The sequence below is a fragment of the Euleptes europaea genome, chromosome 1, assembly GCF_029931775.1.
Source record: "Euleptes europaea isolate rEulEur1 chromosome 1, rEulEur1.hap1, whole genome shotgun sequence".
Taxonomy (NCBI): Eukaryota; Metazoa; Chordata; class Lepidosauria; order Squamata; family Sphaerodactylidae; genus Euleptes; species Euleptes europaea.
In genome coordinates, this window is record NC_079312.1 from 42,941,418 (window position 1) to 42,966,440 (window position 25,023).

Here is a 25,023-nt window from a genome sequence, read left to right on the forward strand (position 1 = left end):
GCCATTGGTGGGAGGTTTTGGGGGCCTGAGGAGGGCAGGGTTTGAGGAGGGGAAGGACTCCAGTGCCATAGAATCCTATTGCCAAAGTGGCCATTTTCTCCACGTGAACTGATCTCTGTCGGCTGGAGATCAGTTGTATTAGCAGGAGATCTTCTGCTATTACCTGGAGGCTGGCAACCCTATTTATTAGATGTTTAATGGGATGTTATTTACTTCCATACCATGAAAAGATTCCATTGCCCATAAACTTCTATTAAAGGGTTAGATCAGCGGTCCCCAACATGGTGCCTAGGGTAGCCAGCTTCGGGTTGGGAAATACCTAGAAATTTTGGGGGCAGAGCCTGAGGAGGGCACGGTTTGGAGAGGGGAGGGACTTCAATGCCATAGAGTCCAATTGCCAAAGCGGCCATTTTCTCTGGGTGAACTGATCTCTATCGGCTGGAGATCATTGTAATAGCAGGAGATCTCCAGCCACCACCTGGAGGTGGGAAACCCTAGTGGTGCCTGTGGGTGCCATGGTGCCCATCAAGTAAGGGCTGCCAATCTCCAGGTGGTGGCTGGAGATCTCCTGCTATTATAATTGATCTCCAGGTGGCAGAGATCAGTTCACCTGGAGAAAATGGCTGCTTTGGAAGGTGGACTATATGGCATTATACCCCATTAAAATTCCTCCCCTCCTCAAACCCCGCCCCCAAAATCTCCAGGTAGTTCCCAAACTAGACCTGGCAACCCCACTTAGTGTATTTCAAAAGTGGGCGATTCTTAGTGGGGCTCTTGTCTAGCAGGGCTTCTGATTGGCCACTGAAGAACTGATTGGCTATGCAGCTTAAAATAACATCGATTTGGTTGTAGCTGCTATCACAGGGTTGGTTTTATTCTCTCTCTTATTGCCTAGAGTAGTTTTAAATTACCCTTTTTCTTCCCTGCACTTGGGCTTCCTCCGGGTGCTCAGCTCCACCTCCTGTGGCAGCCATTTTGTAGTTGCACCCACCAGTCCATGTCAGAATTCGTAAGGTGCCCACAGACTCAAAAAAGTGGGGACCCGTGGGTTAGTTCATTTTCCTCCAGGCCAGCAGACAACTATGCTTGTGGACAAAATGCCATCTGGCCTGGAGGGCTACAGGAATTCCCCATATCTACTGAACAGCTTGCTTCACTGAGTTTCCTCTACAAGTAGGGTTGCCAGGTCCCTCTTCGCCACCCGTGGGACATTTTTAGGGCGGAGCCTGAGGAGGGCGGGGTTTGGAGAGGGGAGGGACTCGTTAAAGTTTCAGACAGATCGGCAGTATGGAGCCTGACGCTGCCCTCATCGACAACCTACTGAAGTGATTTATATATCCGGGACTTACTATCTGAAATATTTTGAAGGTTATCTTTTTTTGTGTTGTCGATCCAGTTAGACAAAGACTCATATTCATTTGTTACCCATGTTTTTTCTTGGGGTCCAATATGTAATCATATTCATGTAAGATTGTATAGTTTTATTGTAATATCACGACCCTTTAGGACAGTGTATGCAATTGTGGTTGTTTATATTTGCAGCTTTTGTTAGCTAGCTAGTTAGGAGGTACAGGTTGTTTTAGTCTTATAATTGAAATTAAATTTATAATCATTGTTGTATACTGTGCCTCAATAAAGGACTTGACTCAATAAAGGATTGACCCAATAAAGGAAGCCACAGCCTTCAATTTGCAAGATCTGAGCAAGGCTGTCAAAGATAGGACATTTTGGAGGACTTTCATTCTAGGGTCGCCATGAGTCGGAAGCAACTTGACGGCACTTAACACACACACATACTGTGCCTGGTGATAAGCGTTTCATAATAGTGGGTTACATATTAGTTATAGTGCTGTTGTTTTTCTACAATTACCTGGAGGCTGGCAACCCTATCTACACGCACAAACAAAAAACCAGGGAGTGATTTCTCCTTATTCCTCCTCTTTGCCATAGCCCTGCCTCCAGGCCACATGGTATTTTACCCAGGAAGGTCTCCAACCATGGCATGGCACAACCCTGACCCAACTTGTGACAGAGGTAACTGTTTGGCTCTGTGTTGAACTAGGGCCTTCCCAGCTCTTTCTCATGGTTACTACATCGCACCAGCTTTCAGTGCTGAGACTAAAATATCTCTGTTTCAGTGACGTTTTTCTCTCTTTCTTTTTAAATGAAAAGGTTTGAAGGGTTAATTTTCCCCCTTTGTAAATAACTCTGGTTTCTCTGTTCTGTGTGTCCCGTACATGTCACCAGAGCAACTAGGGCTTCCCCCAAAAAGCCCTGTTGAAAGGAGAGGTTAATTTGTGGTACTCTTCTGCTGACTCAAGGCCCCTGTGGAATTTCCCCTCTTCAGTAAAACACTTCAGATGGCAACAGCTGCAGGATAAGCTTCTGGCAGTTACGGCAGGCCACACACACATCTAAAAGAGCCGTCAGACTCGAAAGATGCTGCTTTCCTTCCAGAGCCAGACTGTCATTTTGAAGGGGAAAGTCCTAGGTATTTCAAGGGGACTTGCTTTTTAAAAAAAGAGAGAGGTGTTTGGGCTGAATTCTTCATTACCTTTGGAACCCTGCAGGAGAATACAGATGTTGCCTCACTGGGGCAACTCTCATTTCATCCATCCCCTTGGTTCTAGAGAGACAGCATTCAGCTGGGTAAAGTTTAAAGATACTGTAAATCAAGTTGGTTTTTGAGGCCTGGTCTACACATGCATAGGGTTGCCAACCTCCAGGTACTAGCTGGAGATCTCCTGCTATTACAACGGATCTCCAGCCGATAGAGAGCAGTTCCCCTGGAGAAAATGGCTGCTTTGGCCATTGGACTCTATGGCGTTGAAGTCCCTCCCCTCTCCAAACCCCTCCCTCCTCAGGCTCCGCCCTGAAAACCTCCTGCCGGTGGCGAAGAGGGACCTGGCAACCCTACACATGCAGCAGAATGAGATCGTGATGAGGTGAAAGAGTGTAGAAGTGATAGAATGGACTATGACAATATGGGTGGCAAGCTGCATTTTCCAAGATTCTCCTATAGCACAGGTGTGCAAAATGCAGCCCATGGGCCTAATGTGGTTTGCCTGAGAATTTTAGCAATTTTTGTGTGTGTGTGTTGTCTAAATTCAACCCCACTATAATTAAATCGCGAAACTGGGTTATTATGAGAATTTACTGGCAAAAGGAAAATAGCTATGAATAAATACTCCAATGCACTTAGCTCACTCTTGAGTCATGTCCAATACTCATATGCCAAGCACGGACCCTCTTGACTCTGATGTTCAGATATGATCTTGCCACATCAGAGTTACTTAGTGGCTGAGACTGAGGATGGATGCATGACTCAGAGCCTCATAGATCAAATGACCTGCTATTGGGGGGAAAATCAGATGCTCAATCCTACAGCAATAATTAACTACCTAGGCTAGAACCTCTCTCTTGCACACACCCCGGAATCCCCCCATAGGTCAGGATGCCAACTTCCAGATGGGACCTGGGGATCCCCTGGAATTAGAGCTCATCTCAAGACTACAGAGATCAGTTCCCCTGGAGAACATGGATGCTTTGGAGGGTAGACTCTATGGCATTGTACCCCTCTGAGGTCCCTGTCCACCCCAGGCTCCATCCCCAAATCTCCATGACCTTCCCAACCTGGATCTGGCAACCCTCCCCCTTCCCCATCCCCTGCCAGTGGTCAGAGGGGACCTGGCAACCCTACCCATAGGACAGCCATAGAATGTGACATTACATTCTATACCTCAGGATTATACCACTATTTTCTGCTCCATATGCAGACAGACACAGAGCTGGGGGAAGGAGCACCTGATGCAGCAGGGGAGGGGAGGCGCTGGTGGCCCCAGGGGCCAGGCATAGAGCAGGGGAAAGAAGCAGAGAGAAATGTGCCATGCGGGGCAGCCACTGGGGCAGAAAAAAAGAGAGGGAGAGCAGTGGATGGTACGAGCTGAGGGTGGATGGGTGGCATGCGCACCAGCCGGGCCGTGGGCGGCACTCCTTCTGCCCATGCCTGCGCACCGCATGCCTGTGCTGGTACCCTCGCTCTCCTTGCATGCAGGGCAACTGCCCCCTCCAGACCCGACCCCCCCAAGATCCAGCCCTGAATGCAGACAAGGCTTTCCATTCCTCTACCTTCCCCTTCCATTTACCGCCATCAATGCCAGTCTCAGGCATTATCTTCAAATATCTTATCTCCTTTTTTACTTCAGTGTACTTCCCACACCAGTGACCAGCAAACAGAATCTAAAAGCTTCAAGTGCATAAATCAGCCTGGGTTATTTCCTGAGATAACTGGGTTCAAAATGTACTTAGTTCATTAACTGTGTTGGTGGCTTTGTGTTATGAAATAGTGATGGGATTACCTACATAATAAAGGTAAAAGGTAAAGGTCCCCTGTGCAAGCACCAGGTCATTCCTGACCCATGGGGTGACGTCACATCCCGACCTTTACTATGCAGACTTTGTTTACGGGGTGGTTTGCCAGTGCCTTCCCCAGTCATCTTCCCTTTACCCCCAGCAAGCCGGGTCCTCGTTTTACCAACCTCAGAAGGATGGGAGGCAGTGAGTCAACCTTGAGCCTGAAACTGACTTCTGTCGAGATCGAACTCAGGTCGTGAGCAGAGCTTTTGACTGCAGTACTGCAGGTTACCACTCTGTGCCACGGGGCTCCTACCTACATAATAGGGTGGTTAAAAAAATGAAACACTAGAAGTTAATTAGATACCTAGCGACATTTTGTGCAGATCTACCGTTCAAAATTTGAACTAGTAAAATTTGGGGAAAGATCTCTTTTTTGAAATCTGATTTTAAGGAGTACTTTTAAAGCAACGCTCATTACATTGTAAGGCTATTGAGTATCAAGTTTGCTAAATTTAATACTTTTATACATTACCTCCACACCCCTCCTAAAATTCTAAATTCAACAGCATCCAGAATTTAAAATTGGGCCCATCTATTGTTTTACCTCATCGATTATTATTTATTTTATTTTATTAAATTTATATCCCACTCTTACCGCAGCCGAGGCTGGGCCTACAGCGGCTCACAGCAGTAAATTATAAAAATATAATATATTCTAATAAAATCCCAATACTAAAACTAGTTGGCACCTATTGTTGGAGTGCAGGTTCACGACACATCTGGGGAAGCCATCATGATAGAGAGGCAACGTTTTATGCATGTGGTTTGGACTGAAATCTCACACTGTAGTGGCCACTGAATCATTGTTACTTGGTTACCTGATCTTTCTTTCTTTGTCTTGAATACAGAAAGCAAAGGGCAAAATGAACAGCTTGGAAGGCAGCTGAGGCAAAGCTGCTAATCTAGAGGAACTATTAGGAATTCAGCACTCCTGAATTGATTTGAGTAATGCCAGATGTGTGAAAACTTCTACTTGATGGCTCATGATACCGCGCTTACTCTCCCTCTCTCTCTCTCACTCACTTGCGGCTCTCCACTAGCCTTTCCCTCATTGTTTTGAACATGCTGAGGAGCACCTTGCTTGAAAACGGATCTACATAGAATTGAATTCCATTTCATCAAAGAATCAGCTTTCCCATGCGCCTCAGTCTCACTACCCCATTAATCTTAATAGACTTTTGTTTAGCTATGTGGGCAAGTCGAATTACCTTTTATGTCTGCGGTATTTTTGTAATTTGGGATGGGTCGAAAAAGCGTGCTTTGTGTCCCTCTGAACAGTAGCTGGTTCACACTAGAGGACAAAAAGAAGCATTGTGGCGTTTTAGAGACTGTGAGCCTTTTGTGGGAATAAGCCAGCCCAGGCTGACCTACAGCTGTGTCAACCCACGGCGAGGCTATTGTGAGAATCCGCTGGCACGTGCAAGGAACTGGCCTGGACTTTTGGCATGCTGCTACAAATGTTACAGAAAGGCAAGCGGTACAACCGCTTGGAAAGAGAGAGACTTTGCAGCAGCCTGCCAAGAGGCAAAGCCAGTTTACTCCAGCATGTGCCAGCAGTCTCAAAATAGCCTTGTCACGGGTTGATGCAGCTGTGAGTCAGCGTGGATTGGCTTGTTTCCACAGCAGGGTTGGGCAGGTGAAGAATCCCTACGATGTTTTTTGTCAACAAGGAAAGGGGCCACTGATTTGCCAGATAACTTCAGGGGAATGGGGGTGGGGAGTTCCTTTTGTATCCCTATGATTTTTTTATCCTAACCTCTCCCCTCCAAGAAGTTTAGGGCAGCATACATGATTCTCCTTCATTTTATACTCATAACACCCCAGTAAAATAGGCTAGCGAGTGATCAAAAAGGTAAAGGTAAAGGTCCCCTGTGCAAGCACTGGGTCATTCCTGACCCATGGGGTGACGTCACATCCCGACATTTACTGGGCAGATTTTGTTTTTATGGGGCGGTTTGCCAGTGCCTTCCCCAGTCGTCTTCCCTTTACCCCCAGCAAGCTGGGTACTCATTTTACCGACCTCGGAAGGATGGAAGGCTGAGTCAACCTTGAGCCGGCTACCTGAAACCAACTTCCGTTGGGACTGAACTCAGGTCATGAGCAGAGCTTGGACTGCAGAACTGCAGCTTACCACTCTGTGCCACGGGGCTCTTAGCGAGTGATTAGACAATGGTAATTTGGCAAGCTTCATGACTGAGCCAGGACTGAACTACACCTTAACAGCTGTACCATACTGGCTAATACATTTTGACACTGGTTGGTGTGATACACATCCGGAAACATTGATAATTTTACAACAGATGCTTGTGTGATCAACTTATCATGCTTAAAGACCTATGATTGGTGCTACTACTTTACATCGGGCCACACAAGACAGAAGGGTTTCTAAGTTCCGGATGTGTTTTTAATAATCACGTTTCGGCCCAAGAGGCTGAAACTCGTATCCTCTATTGGCCATTTATATTATGTATATCATCAGCTGTGTTTAATATTTCTGTAACAGTTTACACTGGTGATTTTACATGTAGCCGGTATTCCAGGCCTAGTGTTTTTCCCATATCTATTGTGTAAATAAGTATAATTATTTTATAAGATTTTATCATTTCCAGCTCAGCCTTTGAGGCTCCCCACACTGGGTCTCTACATCTCTCTCCCACACACAAACACCCCTCATTTTCTCAAACTCTTCTTTCACTTACCCTCATGTCTGCCCTTGCTAGTCTTGGAATGCTGCAGGGCTGCATGGACGGAGCCGTTGGGGCACACAGTAGGGTTGCGAGGTCCCTTTTCAACACCGGCAGGAGGTTTTCGGGGCAGAGCCTGAGGAGGGCAGGGTTTGGGGAGAGGAGGGGTTTCAAGGCCATTTTCTCCAGAGGAACTGATCTCTATTGGCTGGAGATCAGTTGTAATAGCAGGAGATCTCCAGCTAGTACCTGGAGGTTGGCAACCCTAGCACACATGGTTGCTAGCAGTCTTGCGGAAATAAGTTCCTATTTAATAGGTGGGTTAATGTGTGGAAATGGGCAGTGGAAACTTTTTGCAGCATGGAGGTGAATAACATCCCACTAACCCTCTATTAAAGAAACACGACATTTTTCTCCAGGCCAGTTGGCACTCTTAGCCAAGGAGGTGTTTGTCCATTGCTTTCTGCAACGCAGAAGGAGTGTAAAATTATTTCATTTCAGAAGGCATTTGGTATTTCACTGTTTTGGAAAATCTGGCTTTTCTAAAATCATGTGCATTGTGTTTATCTTGTTAATGGACTGTTAACATTGCTTTTATGGGTTTGCAACTTAGTGGCAGCCTTCAAGTCTAAAGAGAGCAGGCAGGATATGAATATTTTAAATAAATAAAATGAAGCTGCCTCACCTCCGTAACCCTGCCAAAGCTTGGCTGGAAGCACTGAGAGACCACTGCAGGAGAAGGAAAGGTAAAATGGCCTTGTCACCCAGAACAATCTTGATCCTACCAAAGATGGAAGGCACAGAAGTGGAGAAATGGTTTATGAAAGGATGATTGACGAAGGAGGTAGACAAACAAAGTTTTCAGCATGATGACAGCAACTGTTAAGTAGGGGTTTTGAAGCTTCCTTCACATAATAGCAGTGATGAGTATAACATTTGTCTAGCACCAATCGGGTGCCCAACACATCACCAACACTTCGGCCCCCAAAAACTTATGTTTCTTGCTTAAGATCATTTCCTGCTTTCTTGTGTAGCATGAGCAGAATATAGACTCCCCCCCCCCATTTGGCAAAACTACCCACACAAAATAAATCTAATCCTGAGCAGCTGATAAGTGATCTGTGGGCTGGTAAACTACTGAGAACATCCCATCATAATTATGTATTCCAACAGGCCCAGCATCTTTCCTGGTGAGGCTGGAAAGGGTGGGTGTTTTTATAAGAATGTCTGACTATTGTTTAATGAGAGAATCATTTTTAATTGCACATACATTCTAGTACATCTAAATGTTATTTGATTTACCGCCACAAGAGAAATTGTTAACAAGCAAAGTAAAATGTCATTTATTAAAAAACGCTTGCTAGATATGACAATTATGCCTTTACTTTCAAAGGGAAAGTAGGCATGTTTTGCTTCTTTGTCCCGCTAGCCTTGGATGCAACTTGAAATCTGTTTTCCACCTAGCAACATCTAATCCAATTTAATCTGTAACATCTCTTGTGCTCCATTTTAAAACTAGTACAAGCTGCAGACCTGAGTCTTTCCCATCATGCTCTAAAGCAGTGGTTCTCAACCTTTTTTGAGTCGCGACCCCCTTTTACAATTGCCAAGTAACCTGTGACCCTTTTGACATTTGCATAAATTTGCATAAATTTGCATAAATGACATTTTCAATAGGATAAAGAAAACACATTTGTTTTTTTGGAAGTCCAGGGTATCCATATATATATTTACTTTAAATTTTAAAGTTTAAAACAAACAAGCAAACGGTACTACCACCTATTGCGCAGTGGCTGTGACTGTGTGGCGCGGCAACCTTTCCTGGCATGGAGGAAAGAGTGCCTCTGAGCATGCACTGCGTTCCTTGTCCTCCCCTCTCTCCCCAAAAGTCTTCCAAGCAGGCCAGGGCTCTCGCGAGGAAACTCCCTCTCTTGTGACTGGGACTCTGCTTGTGCACAGAACTGCAGTTATCCCTCAAAGCGGAGCTCCATTTAATCACCTCACGAGAGCAAAGGGCCAGGAAAGAGCCAAGGGCCGCTTATCCTGCTCGGACTTTTCGTACCTTTTTCTCCCCTCTGCCAGTCACCGCTCCTTCTGCGCCTCACCGAACCTGCGCACTCGAGGGGGAAATCCCGAACTGCACATGCACCTCGACCCTCTCCCCCTTGGCCTTGCCAGAGCGGAACTGATGACTCAGGGCAGAAAAGCGAAGCCACACTACAGACATGCGCACTTGGATTCCAGGCTGAAGCTCCTGCCCCACCCGAGCGCGGCTAAAAGTAAAAACAACGTGGCTGTAGCGGCCTCAAGGGGGACCTCCCTCTTCTCCTCCGAGACCTGAACTGGCCGAGCCAGGGGAGCTTCCTCGGCCTCCCACACATCCTGCCGCATCATCCGCCCGGCGCAGGTGCGACCGTGCCCAGGGTTGGCCCACCCGCCTCTCAGCTGGGCAGTGGGGCTACAGCTGGTGTGTGGCGGCATGCCGCTGCGTCTCTGCAGCCTGGCTCCTTCTGGCTGTCGGTCGGCCAGTTCCTCACCTCTCTGCTTGGGGTCTTTCCTGCCCTCGTGGACGGATCAGGGTTACAGGGCTTCTGGGTTAGTCCTGGACAGCCCGGGATGGGGGCTGTCCCAGGACAGTGGCTGCGGCCCCCCAGAAAACACTTCGCGACCCCCTTGGGGGTCCCGACCCCCAGGTTGAGAACCACTGCTCTAAAGCATCATTTTCTCCCCCCACCCCTTTTTGGTACTAATAATCCAATCTGATAAAGTATTGTTGGAAGATTGAAAGGTTACATACCATTTTTTAATATTGAGGCTGGTCTTGATAATAGACGAGTGACTGCAATCTTTGTTTAATTTGTTTCATCACAGATATCAGTTTGGAATCCTTGCTTCTTTCATGTGCAACAGAAAATAACTGGAGAGCAGGTCCCACTGTTCCCTATGTCCCAAAGAAAACAGAGCCCTAATAATCAAAATTGTGTCCTAATTGCCTGCTGTTTGGCTATTGTGTTTTAATAGTGTCATGTGAGTCAGCTAGAAAAGAAAGCCTGTGCTGTTAGAAATACCCCTTTACTGTTTATTTTAGTATTAGAATTATTATTGCATAATTTTAGAAATAGTGATGTAGTTGGTGTACGAATAGGTAGAAATCATTATATGTTTAAAGCATATGCGGACGATGTAGTATGTTTTTTGACTGATCCGATTGAACAAATTGACAGATGGAATAAAATTTTGGAGGTTTATGGAAAGCTTTCAGGGTTTAAAGTTAACAAAATTAAAACTAAGATTATAACTAAGAATATGACTCTCTCACAACAACAAATATTAGTAAAAAAGACGGGGTTTAATATTGAAAATAAAGTTAAATATTTAGGTATATGGTTATCAAATAATAACCTTAATTTATTTCAAGATAATTATGTGAACCAATGGCAACAGATAAAAAAGGATTTGATAAGTTGGGAAAAACTGCCATTATCGTTATGGGGAAGAATTTCAGTAGTAAAAATGATGCTATTACCTAAAATGCTCTTTTTGTTTCAAAATCTCCCAATAATTAAGGGTGTACAGATATTTGATGTTTGGAAAAAAGATATTATGAGTTTTCTCTGGAGTAAAGAAAGACATAGAATTGCATACAATAACCTAATTGAGCAAAAAGATACGGGTGGATTTGGATTACCAGATTTGAAATTGTATTATCAAGCAGCATGTTTCACCTGGATTAGAAACTGGATTCTCTTAGAGAATCCGAAATTATTAGAATTAGAAGGTTTTAAATTGAGATTCGGGTGGCATGCTTACTTGTGGTATGATAAAGAGAAAGTAAATAAAGAATTTAATTCTCATATTATTAGGAAAAATTTACTGCAAATCTGGAATAAATATAAAGAAGTTTTTGAAAGTAAAACACCTGGTTGGATTAATCCTATAGAAGCATTTATGAGAAGAGGTGCACATTTAAATTTGGATTGTGATAATTATAGAGAAATAATAGAATATAAAGATGGTATATGGGAACTGAAATCAAAAGAAGAAATTTTGATTAAAGATTGGTTTATGTATTATAAATTAAGAGATGTTTTTAATAAAGATAATAGGTTAGGTTTTAATCAAACCAAATCAAAATTTGAGGTTATACTATTTAAGGGTAATAAAGGATTGATAGGTAGGATTTATAAATTACTTATAGAGACAAATTTAGAACAAGAAAGGATTAAGTTAGTGATGCTGAAATGGATGAGAGATTTAGGTTATAATATAGATTTGGAAATTTGGGAAAAGTTATGGAAAAAAGAATTTAAGTTTACAATTTCAAATGAAATAAGAGAGAATTTGTATAAAATGTTTTACAGATGGCATATAACTCCTGTATTATTAAGTAAAATGAAGAAAGATGAGGAAAATATATGTTGGAAATGTGGTACAGAAATAGGTACATTTATGCATGTTTGGTGGTTTTGCAAAAAAATAAGGAGGTTTTGGAGATTAGTTTTGAACGAAACGAATGATTTGATTAAATTAAAAATTAAGAAAGACCCCGCTTTTTGTTTATTGGGAATACCAAAAAAAGATTTGGATAAAGGTGACAGAGTCATATGCCAATATAGTTTTGCTGCAGCAAGAATTATAATTGCTAAAAAATGGAAGCAGTCAAATAAACCTTCAATTAAAGAGTGGCGAGAGAAATTATGGATGTATATGCGGATGGCCAAAATTACAGCATTTCTATATGATAAAGATATGGAGGAATTTAAAGCTACGTGGGCAAAGGCCACCGCATATTGGGATAAAGTGGCAAAAACGGATTTTAAAAGTATAGTTAACGAATTATAGTATAAGATGATTTTTAATATGATATAATAATAGCTTTTTCTTTTTATATGCCATAACACTTCATCGGAAGTCCAATGGTGGAGGGCACTGGTGGGCGGAGGGGTTTTGTATTCGGGGCACATGTTTTATAAAATGATTTGAATATTGTAATAATGGATAAATTGTGTCCTGATTATGTAACTTTTGTTTTTCTTTTTATGTACATGTAATTTTTATTTTATTTTTTGTTTTTTCTTTTTTTTTCTTTTTGTGTGTTTATTATGAAAATAATAAAAAAATTTATAAAAAAAAAAAAAGAAAGAAATACTTCTGAACCTGCTACCAATTTGTGGTTTTTTAGTCTTCATTTATGGGCTATGGTGGTTAGACCCCCCAACATGTTGGATGGGGTGGGGGTCTAATAGGTACTTTTGACAGGAGGCTTCACAACAATCTTAACCGCATAGTTCTTAACTAGGGTCGTGCAAAAACAATTTGGTAAATTTCGGGTTTGGGTTTATTAGGTTCGATTTTCCCCCCAGTAAACCCAGAATAAGCTAAATACCCATACCTGAAAAGGGGAATTTCGGGTTTATTTCTGGGTTTACTGGGGAAAAAAATGGGGTCCATTATAATCTATGGGGATTTTTTTTTTAAAAGCTCCTGTGGGGGCATTTTTGGAGGTAGAGTCACCAAATTTGCAGCATGGCTGCAAGAGACTCTCCTTAGACGGTCACAAAGTTCAGTGAACTTTGGGACAGGGGGTCCAATTTTATGCAGAGGGGTCACCCCCATCCTTCAGGCATTTGCGAGCTGAGCTATCCAATGGTTTTCAAGTTCAGAAGTTCAGCGTTGCCGAGGACTGGCAGAAAGAACTAATTGGTAGGCTGGCGCCTCAAAGTCTGGGGGCTCCCTTTGTATCTCGGGCGCATAGCATGCAAATTAGCTTCCAAACTGAGGAAAATAGCTTAAATGCAAGAAAAATAAGGCATGGAAAACATTTCTTTTGGTGGCAAACAACATCCTGTGAAAAGTCCTTTATTATAGTCATCAAAAATCTGATTCCAAGAGATGGTCATGGAAATGAAGCCACTACTCTGGGCAACCTTCTTTTTGAAAGCAGGTTTTCATGGGGAGGGTGATATCAGAGCCAGCCAAAGTCTCAACCACGGGAGCTGTCTAAAGGAGACTGCTCATCCGCGAGGGTGAGAAAGTCTCCTTCAGAAGCCTGGTGGTTTGAGCAGCTGTTGAAGCTGGCTCTTTTTAGGTGGAGTGTACATCCCTCTGGATGGGACTGGGTGAGCCCTGTCTTTTAAATAACCCTTATGCTTGATCCAGATTAACCCACTGAATGACTGGTCAGACCAAGTTGGCTCTGATTACACGACCCCTACCTCAAAAGGGCCCCAACTATGGCCCCCCCAACAAAACCAGTAAAAAAAGGTAGAAAAACGGGAGAAAGCACAGAGCTGTGCATCTGAGCAAAGGTGAATAGCTGACTCACAAAAAGCCAAATATATGTTTGGTTTTTCAGGCATTGCCTATTCGGCTTCGGGCAGATTCCCAGGTTTTGATATTCGGTCTATCTGAAACCTGAATATTGCTGAAACGACTAATTTTGGATTTATTTTCAGTTTGGGTATATCGATATGCACAACTCTAATCTTAACCAGTCTAAGTGGAAGAATTCCACTGCTCTTCCTCAGTGTAAAGAATCACCTCTTCCCAAGAACAACAATGCCTTCTGTCGTAGAATTCATGCCAATAATCCAGTCATTGGATTACACTGTATCCATGTCACAGGAATCCCTTTGAAAATCTGTAACTGGCACAGAGGACAAGTAGCAGGAATGATGCATCTACTCCTTCCCCCAGCACAGAACACTCAAGCTCTTAAATATGCAAATGGAAGGCCTGGGGTGGGGAACAAAGGATTTGTTATTGTAGCGTGAGAGAGAAGTTCTCTAACTTCTCTCTCATGCTACAATTGGCGCCCAACTTGACACTATTTCACACCTTCCTAGAATGTCACACCTTAGGGACAGGATTATGGATAGCCAAAAGGCTAATTTCCTGTTCCTCTTGAGGCAGGAAGATCAGAATGACCATGGGGGGGGGGGGCTTCCCAATGGGAATTCTCCGGATACAGGAAAGAAAAGCTCTTCCATCTTGCTCTTCTTCTTGAATGAGCAAAAGCCATGAAGTCTTCACCAAAGGACGTTATCTTGCCCACATGGTGAGGGATAATGGGAAGAAGTCCCAACTGTAAGAACTTTGGCAATTATATACTTTATAACTACCGCAGATTCAAGAATAATTGGCCTACCCTAATTAAACATTTTTTTGCTGTCAAGTCACATCTGACATATGGCGACCCCTGGTGGGATTTTCAAGGCAAGAGACATTCAGAGGTGGCTCCGTGCCATGATCCTGGTGTTCCTTGGAGGTCTCCCATCCAAATACTTTCCAGAGTCAACCCTGCTTAGCTTCTGAGATCTGATGAGATCAGGCTAGCCTGGACTATCCAGGTCAGGGCAGGGTAAGTGTAGAGTTTAGGATTTATAGGAATGCATGTTTTCACCTTTTCTTTATGTCCTTGCTTTACAGACCATATGTGCTGTCTTTACTTTTATTAAACTTTCTTATATTTTGAATATTTGAAGCCTAATATCTGTAAACACACATCTGTTCGGTTTTGCTTTCTTAAGTGTGGTAACAGGGAGCAGCAGCAGGCAGGCTTGCCATCCCTTGAGCATGAGAGCTGAAAATTGCAAAAGTGAAATCAACCCCCCCCCTCCCACTAGCCTGTAGGACAGGGGTGGGGAACCTTTTTTCCACAAAGGGCCATTTGGATATTTATAACATCATTGCTGGCCATACAAAATTATCAACTTAAATATTAGCTGACCAAGCCCCAAGCAGGCAGCTGCCCCAGATGACCCCCCCCCCCGGTGCGGGCAAGCAGGCAGGCATCCAACCAGTGGTGCACTCGCTCACCTGGTGGCACAGGTTGGTCTGTTGCACCAGCCGGACGTAGCTGTCCAGCCACACGCCAGAGTTGCTCCTGCTCCGCGTGGTCAGGGCCAGATTCTACAGCTGGCTCTTGCTACCTCCGCCTGCATCAGTGAAATGAGGACACACTGGCTAACTCCCCCCCCCCGCTCGCATTCTGGCCCTGCCCCCTTTAACCCCTCCATTGTCACCACTTCTGCCCCCAACCCTCTTGTAGTACAGAGGGAATACGTTTCTCCACGGCCCAGGTGGGAAAGGGTTAACACAGTTTCTTGGGCTGTCCTAGCAGCTCCATAGCTAATGACTCTTCTGCAAGGGGGGGGGGAAAGGTTCCTTTTCTCAGCAAAACAAACTCACATCCACCTTGAATAGAGGCTATTCCTGTCCTGTCCGCAGGAGGGGGCGGATCGCCAGTTTTAGATCCTTCTGAGCTAGAGATCTGCCAGGACCCATGAAGGGCCAGACCAAATTATTTCGCGGGCCTTAAATGGGCCCCGGGCCTGAAGTTCCCCACCCCTGCTGTAGGAGTAAAGCAGGAGATGTGGCAACTGGGCAGAGTCTCTAACTGGTAATGCGGGTGTAGAGTGCTTGATGTGCAAATCCATCTAGTGGGAGATACTCTTTGATTTGCTGGTGGCAGTGATTACTACCCAGTTTTGGTATTCCCCACCCCAGAATAATGGAAAGGGGAGGTAGTGCTGAGCAGAGACTTAGGATGGCTGTGGGGTTTTCTGACATCCTGGAAACCCAAAGGAATCCAATCATGCACAGTTTTCAAATGGCCAAAAGAAGGCATCCATATCTTTTATTTCTTTATCTACTTCATTTTTACCCCACTTTTCTTACAACATTCTCCCCTTCTCCATTTTATTCTCATAACAACCCTGTGTGGTAGGTTAGGCTGAATGTGTGTGTGACTGGGCCAAGGTCACTTATAAAGCCTCCATGCCAGAGCAGATATTCGAACCTGGGTCTCCCAGATCTTAGTCCAATGCTCTAACCACTACACCATGCTGGCATACCATTAAAATTTTCCTATTACCACCTTGCCATCTGTAGTTCACCTGTCTCTCTTTTCCTTCCTCAGAATGTCACAATCTCAGGCTCATTTGCCATCAGGAGCATTTCACACTGGCAATTCCCCACCCTCCTTGCTATTGTACCCCAGTGTCTCCAAATTACGTTATTGTCACAGCATGTCAGGCATCCATCACACTTGACATCTCTATTACTATGAAACCCCATTTGAATTGGCAAGTGCAGCATAGAAATTATTTCCAAATCCCATCGTTGTTTTGCACAGAGCACATTTTAGGTTTTCTAGTCTGCTGGCGACATGTGCACGTTCCCTGCAATGAACAGAAAACCACAGCAGTGGCTAAGAATGTTATTTTATGTGCATAATAGGCCTGCTAACATCTGTATACAAATCTGCCCCCCCCCCCCCAGTTTATGTAAAAACCCTGCACGGTCCACTTGTAATAACCTAGTGGATAGGACAGTTTGCATTCCTAGTTTGCTAAAAAAAGAATGAGCTGTGACCTCCCATGGTGAGAACAAGAACACTTGTTTACAGTTTAAAAGGGGCTAAATCCCAAGTCTCCTTCTGTTTAATTAGGTCCCCTTAAGCAAAAAAATTTGATTTATCTGGGCCAATTCAGTGCCAAAACCTGTACAAGACTAACACCTTCCCATGGACAAGCCGCCTTTCTGCTCACAAGATATTTCTCCTGATCCCTCCTGCTTGCTACAGAACTCCTATGTAGCACTCCATGCTATTCTTAAGGGTCCACTGACTCCCAGAAGCTGCATTTTAGGAAGCACCTCTAGGAGAAGTGGGAACGTTCCTTTCCATGAGGTCATACAATCATAGAGTTGGAAGGGACCACCAGGGGCATCTAGTCCAACCCCCTGCACAATGCAAGAAATTCAGTACTACCTCCCCCACACACCCCCAGTGACCCCCTACTCCATGCCCAGAAAATGGCCAAGTTGCCCTCCCTCTCATCATCTGCCTAAGGTCATAGAATCAGCATTGCTGACTGATGGCCATCTAGCCCAGGGGTGGGGAACATCAGGCCCGGGGGAAGTTTAAGGCCCGCAAAATCATTTGGTCTGGCCCTTTGTGGATCCTAGCAGATCTCTAGCTCAGAAGAATCTAAGACTGGCGAACTGCCCCCTCCTGCAGACAGGAATAGCCTCTATTCAAGGCGGATATGAATTTGTTTTGCCGAGAAAAGGAACCTTTTCCCCCCTTGCAGAAGAGGCGTTAGGTATGGAGCTGCTAGGACCACCCAAGAAACTGTATTAACCCTTTCCCACCCGGGCCGTTGAGAAACGTATTCCCTCTGTACTACAAGAGGGCTGGGGGCAGAAGTAGTGACAATGGAGGGGTTAAAGGGGCCAGGGCCAGAAAACGCCGGGGGGGGGGGAGTTCTTAGCCAGTGTGTCCTCATTTCACCCCTGCAGGCAGAGGTAGCAGGAGCTGGCTGTAGAATCCAGCCCCGACCATGCGGAGCAGGAGCAACTCCGGCATGTGGCTGGATGGCTACGCCCAGCTGGTGCATCAGCCCATCCTGTGCCACCAGGTGGGTGAGTACAGCACCGGTTGGATGCCTGCTTGCTTGCCCGCACCGGGGGGGGGGTCATCTGGGGCAGCTGTCTGCTTGGGGCTTGGTTGGCTAATTTTTAAGTTGATAATTTTGTATGGCCCGCAAATGATGTTATAAATATCCAAATGGCCCTTGGCGGAAAAAAGGTTCCCCACTCCTGATCTAGCCTCTGCTTAAAAACCTCCAGGGAAGGAGAGTTTACCACCTCCCGAGGAAGCCTGTTCCACTGAGGAACCGCTCTGTTAGAAAAAATCTTCCTAATGTCTAAATGGAAACTCTTTTGATTTAATTTCAACCCGTTGGTTCTGGTCCGACTTTCTGGGGCAACAGAAAACAACTCGGCACCATCCTCCATATGACAGCTTTTCAAGTACTTGAAGATGGTTATCATATCAACTCCACTCAAGGTGCATAAGATCAGCCCCAAAGTTACAAAGCCATGTTTGGAAAGTGGGGAGACCAATGCAGCATTATAACATAAGCAGGAACTTATAACATAACTTATAACATAAGCAGGATGAGTAAACAAAATCACTGGGGAGGACCTAGCTGCATCGTCATATTCCAAATGTAGAGCAGGCATTAAATTGCTATGAAGGGGAGAGAGACTGGCTAAGGCAAGTCTGTGTGTGTGTAAAGTGCCGTCAAGTCACAGCCGACTTATGAAGACCCCTTTGTTTGGGTTTTCATGGCAAGAGACTTACAGAGGTGGTTTGCCAGTGCCTTCCTCTGTACAGCAACCCTGGTTTTCCTTGGTGGTCTCCCATCCAAATACTAACCAGGGCTGACCCTGCTTAGCTTCTGAGATCTGACGAGATCAGGCTAGCCTGGCCCATCCAGGTCAGGGCTAAGGCAAGTCTACAACCACCGTTCTCTTGTTCCTTTGATTCTCTTTTCCTCTGAGGTGAAGCTTGTACTCGGCTTCCATGAGCACAGAGATGGATTCCTCCCCTCTAGACTACACATCTGAAATAATTACGTGCCGGGATTGTATCACTTCAGAATACTAGTGAGATCACATGCTTGAAAGGTGCCCCCCTCCCCCCCCCCAGCATTCAAATAAAAAAAAAATCACGCATGTTAAAACTGGGAGAAGAGTTCTATGACTAGCGTTCTGGCTGAGGTGCTACTTTCGTAAGTGCAAACAGGAAAAAAAAGTCTCTATTATTCCATCACTTAAACACAGATCAGAGTTTTCAGGCAGGACAAGTCTCAGTCCTTTCCGCAGACAGAAATTCTTGAAGTGCCTCAAGCACAGCCCCAGGTGGAATCCACGGTCTCCCACAGAAGGACTTGGGTCTACTTCTCACCAAATGGAGCACTGGCTGCGAAGAACAGGTGCCTGGAGCCAGTCATTGGCTGGGTAACAGAAAGATAATAAACTGGCAGTCCATTGCTGGGAACTGCCGCGGACGGGGACAGCCTCCAATGAGGTTTTGTGGCTGCTCCAGGAGGAAGAAAGGGCTACTTTTTTGAAAAAATACAGAAAATGCGGGGGGGGGGGGGAAACCCACGGAGAACAACAATGTTGCTCCAACAATAAGGTGGTGCAGCACCGCCAAAGCTTTAGGGACCATTCCTGGGCTGAAAGGGGTTAGGAAGCTGCCTAACTGCAGTTCTGCCCCCGCCAGAACACCTCCCGGGACAACGGCGCAAGGACTTGCGCCAGGAGGGCGCTAGCAGGAGGCTGAGCGGTGTTCAAAGGCTGTGCTGCCGCCATAGTCCAGGGGAGCCAGCATAAGTGGCCCCAACGCCAGCGTCCGTGCCAGTTTAGATGGTGCAAGTGGCACGGACACCGGCGTAGGGGTCACGCCGCCTCCTAAGCCCATTCGGCCCCCAGCCTCAGGAATGGGCTGTTGGTTTTGTCAAGCTGAGATTAGAATGGTGACCTATCACCCATTCAAAGTGGGGTAGCACCATCTGAGGAGCAGATTTGCAGCTTGATATCAAATGCCTTTTAGCCAACCTCAGTTGGTGCACAAGTTCCACTGTTACCTGGAAAGGTATGAGTTGGCTATGGATACTAACACTCTTGCTTACTGTAATGTACTCTACTCAGAGATGCCTTAGAAGACCACTGAGAGTAGCGGTTTCCTGTAAAGGTAACTTGCTACAATGCCATTAGCAAAACTCACCTAGATCTGATACAGGGTTGCCAGGTCCCTCTTCCAGTGATTTTCCAGCACAGTCTGGCAAGAAAGGTTTCCAAAGGTACCTTCAATTAACATGGCTTTAAGCACTGAGTGCTGTTAGACCTTGGCTCCGCAAGGAAACACAAGCAAGGAGCTCGTGTCAAATTTCACTGCCTCTCTGCAACTGAGGAAGAACGGTTCGAAAAGGACTTTTGCAGCCGGCCGTTCCTTTTTGCTTTTGCTTACGCTTACTTCATTCATTGAACTTTGTTTCCACGTTACCAAGTGGACTTTTTAGAGGCAATTTGTTATTAGGACATTCTTACCACCATAATGTGTTATAAGTGTTTGTTTTGTACATAAACAATTTGCATAACTTGTGTTTCTTTGCTTGCCACATATATATGTCCCATGCAAGATAATTTATTATCTACTTTGTGGATCCTTGTGATCCTTTGTTCACTCCTGTGTTTGTGGCAGGATTTTCATTACGTTGTATTCATCATATCTTGGCCACCGTGCTGTTTCTCTTTTTGTTGCTAAGTACCTGGAGGTTGGCAACCCTAATGTGACAAATGATGTAATGCCACGCAACTTACTTATGGCTAGGAGTGGCCACCACACAACTCTCCCGAGCAACTTCCTACTGCATGACTTTTAAAACTTGGCTAGACTGTTCCCAGGGAGAGGCTGCTGGAAGGAGGAAGGAGGGGAAACTAAGAACCAGTGTGGTGTAGCGGTTAGAATGTCAGACTTGGATCTGGGAGACCCAGATTCAAATCCCCGCTTTGGAACTGAAGCTTGCTGGGTCAGTCACTCTCTCTCAGCCAAATTTACCCCGCAGGGCTGTTGTGAGGATAACATGGAGGAGAGGAGAAAGATGTAAGCCACTTTGGGTCCCTATGGGGGGGGGGGCGGGGAAATCAGGTAAATAAATGATTTATTGTATTAATAAAGCTGAAGATGGGGGAGGCAGATAAATGAAAGGTTGGTTGATGAGTGGGAAGGAAGCTGGGAAGAAAGCTGGGTTGCCAGCTCCGGGGTGGAAAATACCTGGAAATTTTGGGTGTGGCATTTGGGAAGGGTGGGTTTGGAGTGCCTCCGCAAAAACAAAACCTGTATGTGTAAAGCTGTTTGCCTGAACCACTCAAATGATGGCAGAAGCTGCAAACTTCTTTGCAGGAAACAGTGCCAGCCAAAAACGAAAGCCATAACAGAGAAGCTGCATAACACTGGTGAAGTGGGTGGGCTCTACACCAGTCACAAAAAACAACAAAACCCACAGGCAAGTGAAGGTCTTTATATTTTTAGAGAACACCCCAGGTATGCAGAAAAAATTAACTAAAGTATAGTCTTTAGGCACACAGCACATAACTGTTGAGAATGAGCTAAAGGAAAAGGTGTAGCAAGAGGAAGAAGTGTGTGTGTGTGTGTGTGCGTGTGCGCGTGCGTGCGCGTGTGTGCATGCATGCATGCATGAGGTGGGAGATTGTTTCTCTGCCCACAATTCCTTTTGGGGATGCTGGCTTTATTCATCTTAAATGATTCAGCCGGCCTATAAAACTGAGACAAGGAAAGTGACAAATAGTTAGAATTGGAGTTGCCTTGGGAACTGAAATGCTAGATTCTAGCAGCTAGAACCGCCACATACCAGCTATAAGGAAGAACCTGGTTTTCTGCCGTTGTTGAGAGAGAGACCAACAATTGATAGTCACAGGGGCCCGCACTGGCACTTCTCTGTCATTCCTGTGATTTAAGGGAATTGTACTGGTGAACCTCTAAACATTTTGGTGACTCAGCAGTGTCCTTTTATCCTTTTGAGGCTCAAGCCAAGTATTCATGTGGCAACAATTTAATTTGGGTGATCTCCGGGTGCTCAGCACGTGGATCCATGTGTCAGTGTGACGCAGTTACTTAAAGATGCTACTTCTGAACCGTGCCCCTTATCAATACTCCCAGAAAAAAATATATAATAGAACTGTAACCGCTAAAAGAGATGTTGTAAGCCGTTTTTGGTCTCTACTGGAGAAAAAAAGCAGGTATAAATATATAAATAAATCAGATCCCTCTGTGTGGCTGCAATCTTAGTTGTGTCTAACCGAGCACGCCTAGGATATGTATGATTCCTGTAGTGAAAGTATGATTCCTGTGTTTTATTGTGTTGTGTCCACAGCCATTGACTGGCTGAGTTGGTGTGATGGCACAGTGTTTACAAGTACTACAACCACTCAAGATGAACTGAAGAAGAGGCGCCTGAGGAAACGGCAGGTGAAAGAAAAGCATGAGATGGAGATGCTGGGGTAAAAAAAGGAGAACTGAAGAAATGTCGCAGTGCTTCAGCAAAGGCTGAATATTGTGGCGATCAGGAGAACTAAAAAAAGCCTGTCATGAAATGTGAACTAAAAGCCATCGGGGGGGGGGGGGGAAAGCAGTGAGCTGAGCTATAGGCTTGAACAAAAGGGGACTCTTCATGTTCCTTACAGGCATCTTGGAAGAGGCAGAGCAGGAAGCAAGTGGAGGGGGTCAGAAAAGGGAACTTTGGAAGGCTGGGAACAGCATTGTGACCTGACAACTCTAAGCAAGTGTGGTTGAAGTCTGAGTTTCAAATTACGATTTAAATGAAGGAGCCACTTCTTTCGGTTTCCGGCTTCCAATTCACAAGGATTTCAAAACAGCTATAAGATCTCCTGCTATTACAGCTGATCTCCAGCCAATAGAGATTAGTTCACCTAGAGAAAATGGCCGCTTTGGCAATTGGACTCTATGGCATTGAAGTCCCTCCCCTCCCCAAACCCCACCCTCCTCAGGCTCCGCCCCCCAAAACCTCCTGCCAATGGTGAAGAGGGACCTGGCAACCCTAGGAAAAACTCCAGGCGGACTCCAGAAGCTGCAGCTCTATTTCAGCAGAGGCAGCATTTCCTGCAGACCATGGCTGGCCGGTAATTAGAGCTAATCACCTTAGCAAGAACTGAGGCCAAAGTAGGCATGTCTGGAACTGTCTTGCTGGAAATCCAGGAACATCTATGAATTGCCTTAGTGACTGGCGTGGGTATGGCTTGCCTGGAGGTGGGAAGTTAAAGTTTGCTAGGGGAGAGGAGTTTCTTGGGTCAGCAGGCTGTCGCTTTCGTTGTTCGTATAACTTGGCAGATCTCCATCTGTTCTGGTGCAGGAGGCAGCCAAGATTATTTCTGGGACGTGCCTTTGTGGCCAGGCAATTCCTGTAAGGTGGGGGGTGGATGGGAGGCATGGTGGTGGGGGGAGATTTAGAAGATCTCTGAGATTCGCTAATGCTGAGACTTCTTCTAATCTCCAACCCATCCCAAGGAATGACGGTGGGCAGGTCTAGAACCTTTCCTCCTCTTTGAGCTTGATGTTGTGTAATGACAGGTCGCTAACCTCAGGGAGCTTATTTGGAGAGGGAATTTTGACCTGGTGTGCTTGGCTGAGACCTGGGTGGGCGAAGATGAACTCAGCTGACTCACCCAGGTTACTCGGTCCTCCATCAACCTCGAATAGGACAACGGGGGGTGGAGTGGTAATCCTCATCCAAGATTCTTTCTCCTTTTTTTATATATAAATTTTATTGGTTTTTATAATAGAAATTTTCCATAACAATCAAGAACATATAAACATTACACAGAAAAAGAAAAAACAAGGGAAATTTCTCAGACTTCCCCACCACCTCTATCCGCCTCTTAATAAAGTATTGTTATCCCAACGTGGTATGTTCTGATCTTAATTATTCTTAAACCCATTTAAAATTCATTTAACTTTCATATAACATACTCTGTTAATATAAATGGTTATAGCTCTTAATATTAAAAGTGTCATCTAGATCAGATTGAAAAATATGCTTGCATTTTTCCCAGTTTTAACTCATGTTCACAATATTTCATCCAAGCCTCCCATTCCCCCATAAATTGAGCATTGTCTTTTTGGTTTAAAGTAGCTGTAAGTTTTGCCATTTCCACCAGTTCAAACATTTTCATAATCCAGTCTTTTTCCCCAGGAATATCTGCCCCTTTCCATTTTGCTGCATAAAGCAGTCTTGCAGCTGTTGTAGCATAAATCAAGAAATTTCTTTGCATTGACAAGTCATCAGGTATCATACTTAATAGCATCATTTCTGGTGTTTTGGGTATATTTTTTTGTAGTATCAGTCTTAGTTCATTGTAAATCATATCCCAAAAATCTTTAGCTTTGTCACAGGTCCACCACATATGGTAAAAGGAACCAACTTCCTTATTACATTTCCAACATTTAGGGGACGTCATTTTGTAAATCCTTGCAATTTTCTTGGGTGTTAAATGCCATCTATACATCATTTTGTAGATGTTTTCTCGAACTGACTGGGCATTTATTCCTTTCAGGTCTTTTGACCATAGTCTTTCCCATTTATTTAAAGCAATATCATGTCCCACATTTTGAGCCCAATCAATCATTGTTGGTTTAATTGTCTCCTGCTCACAGTATATTGTTAAAAGAAGATTATACATTTTAGATATCAGTTTAGTATCATTGTCTAGCAACAACTTAGGAAAAGGCCATTTCTCTTTAGAAAATCCATTTTTCAAGTCTTGTGTAAAAACTGATTTAATCTGACAATATTGAAGCCATTGTAAATCTTCTTTAAGTAACTGAAAGTCTTTTAGTGAGCATTTTTTCCCTTCCCAGTTGATTAAATCCTGGTAGATAATAAATTTATCCGGTCTAAGTGGGCGTAATGTCAACATTTCTTGGGGTGATATCCGCGTCGGTGTTGCTGGTTCAAAAATATGTTTATATCTCATCCAAGTACGAAGTAGAGCGCACCTGATTATATGATTACGAAATGATGAATGTATCTTAATTTTATCGTACCATAGATAGCCATGCCATCCACTTATGTTGTTGAAACCTTCAAGATCTAAGAGACGTACATTAGATAAGTTCATCTAGTCTTTTAGCCATATTAAGGCTGCTGCTTCAGCTTAAAGCTGAAAATTAGGTAACGCTAATCCTCCTCTAGTTTTAAGATCCACCAAATATTTATAAGCAATCCTCGGTTTTTTCCCTTGCCAGATGAAATTTAATATATCTTTTCTCCAGGTATCAAAGTATTTGACATGTGATATTATAGGTAAATTTTGGAATAAGAAGAGTATCCTTGGTAAAATGTTCATTTGGACTGTTGATATACGTCCCAATAGTGATAAATTTTTATTTGACCAAATGATCATATCAGTTTTTATTTTACTCCATAATTTAAAATAATTGTTGTTTATCAATTCTTTATTCTTCGCAGAGATCCAGATTCCCAAATATTTGACTTTGTTAACTTTCTCCCAACCTGTATATGAAGTAAAT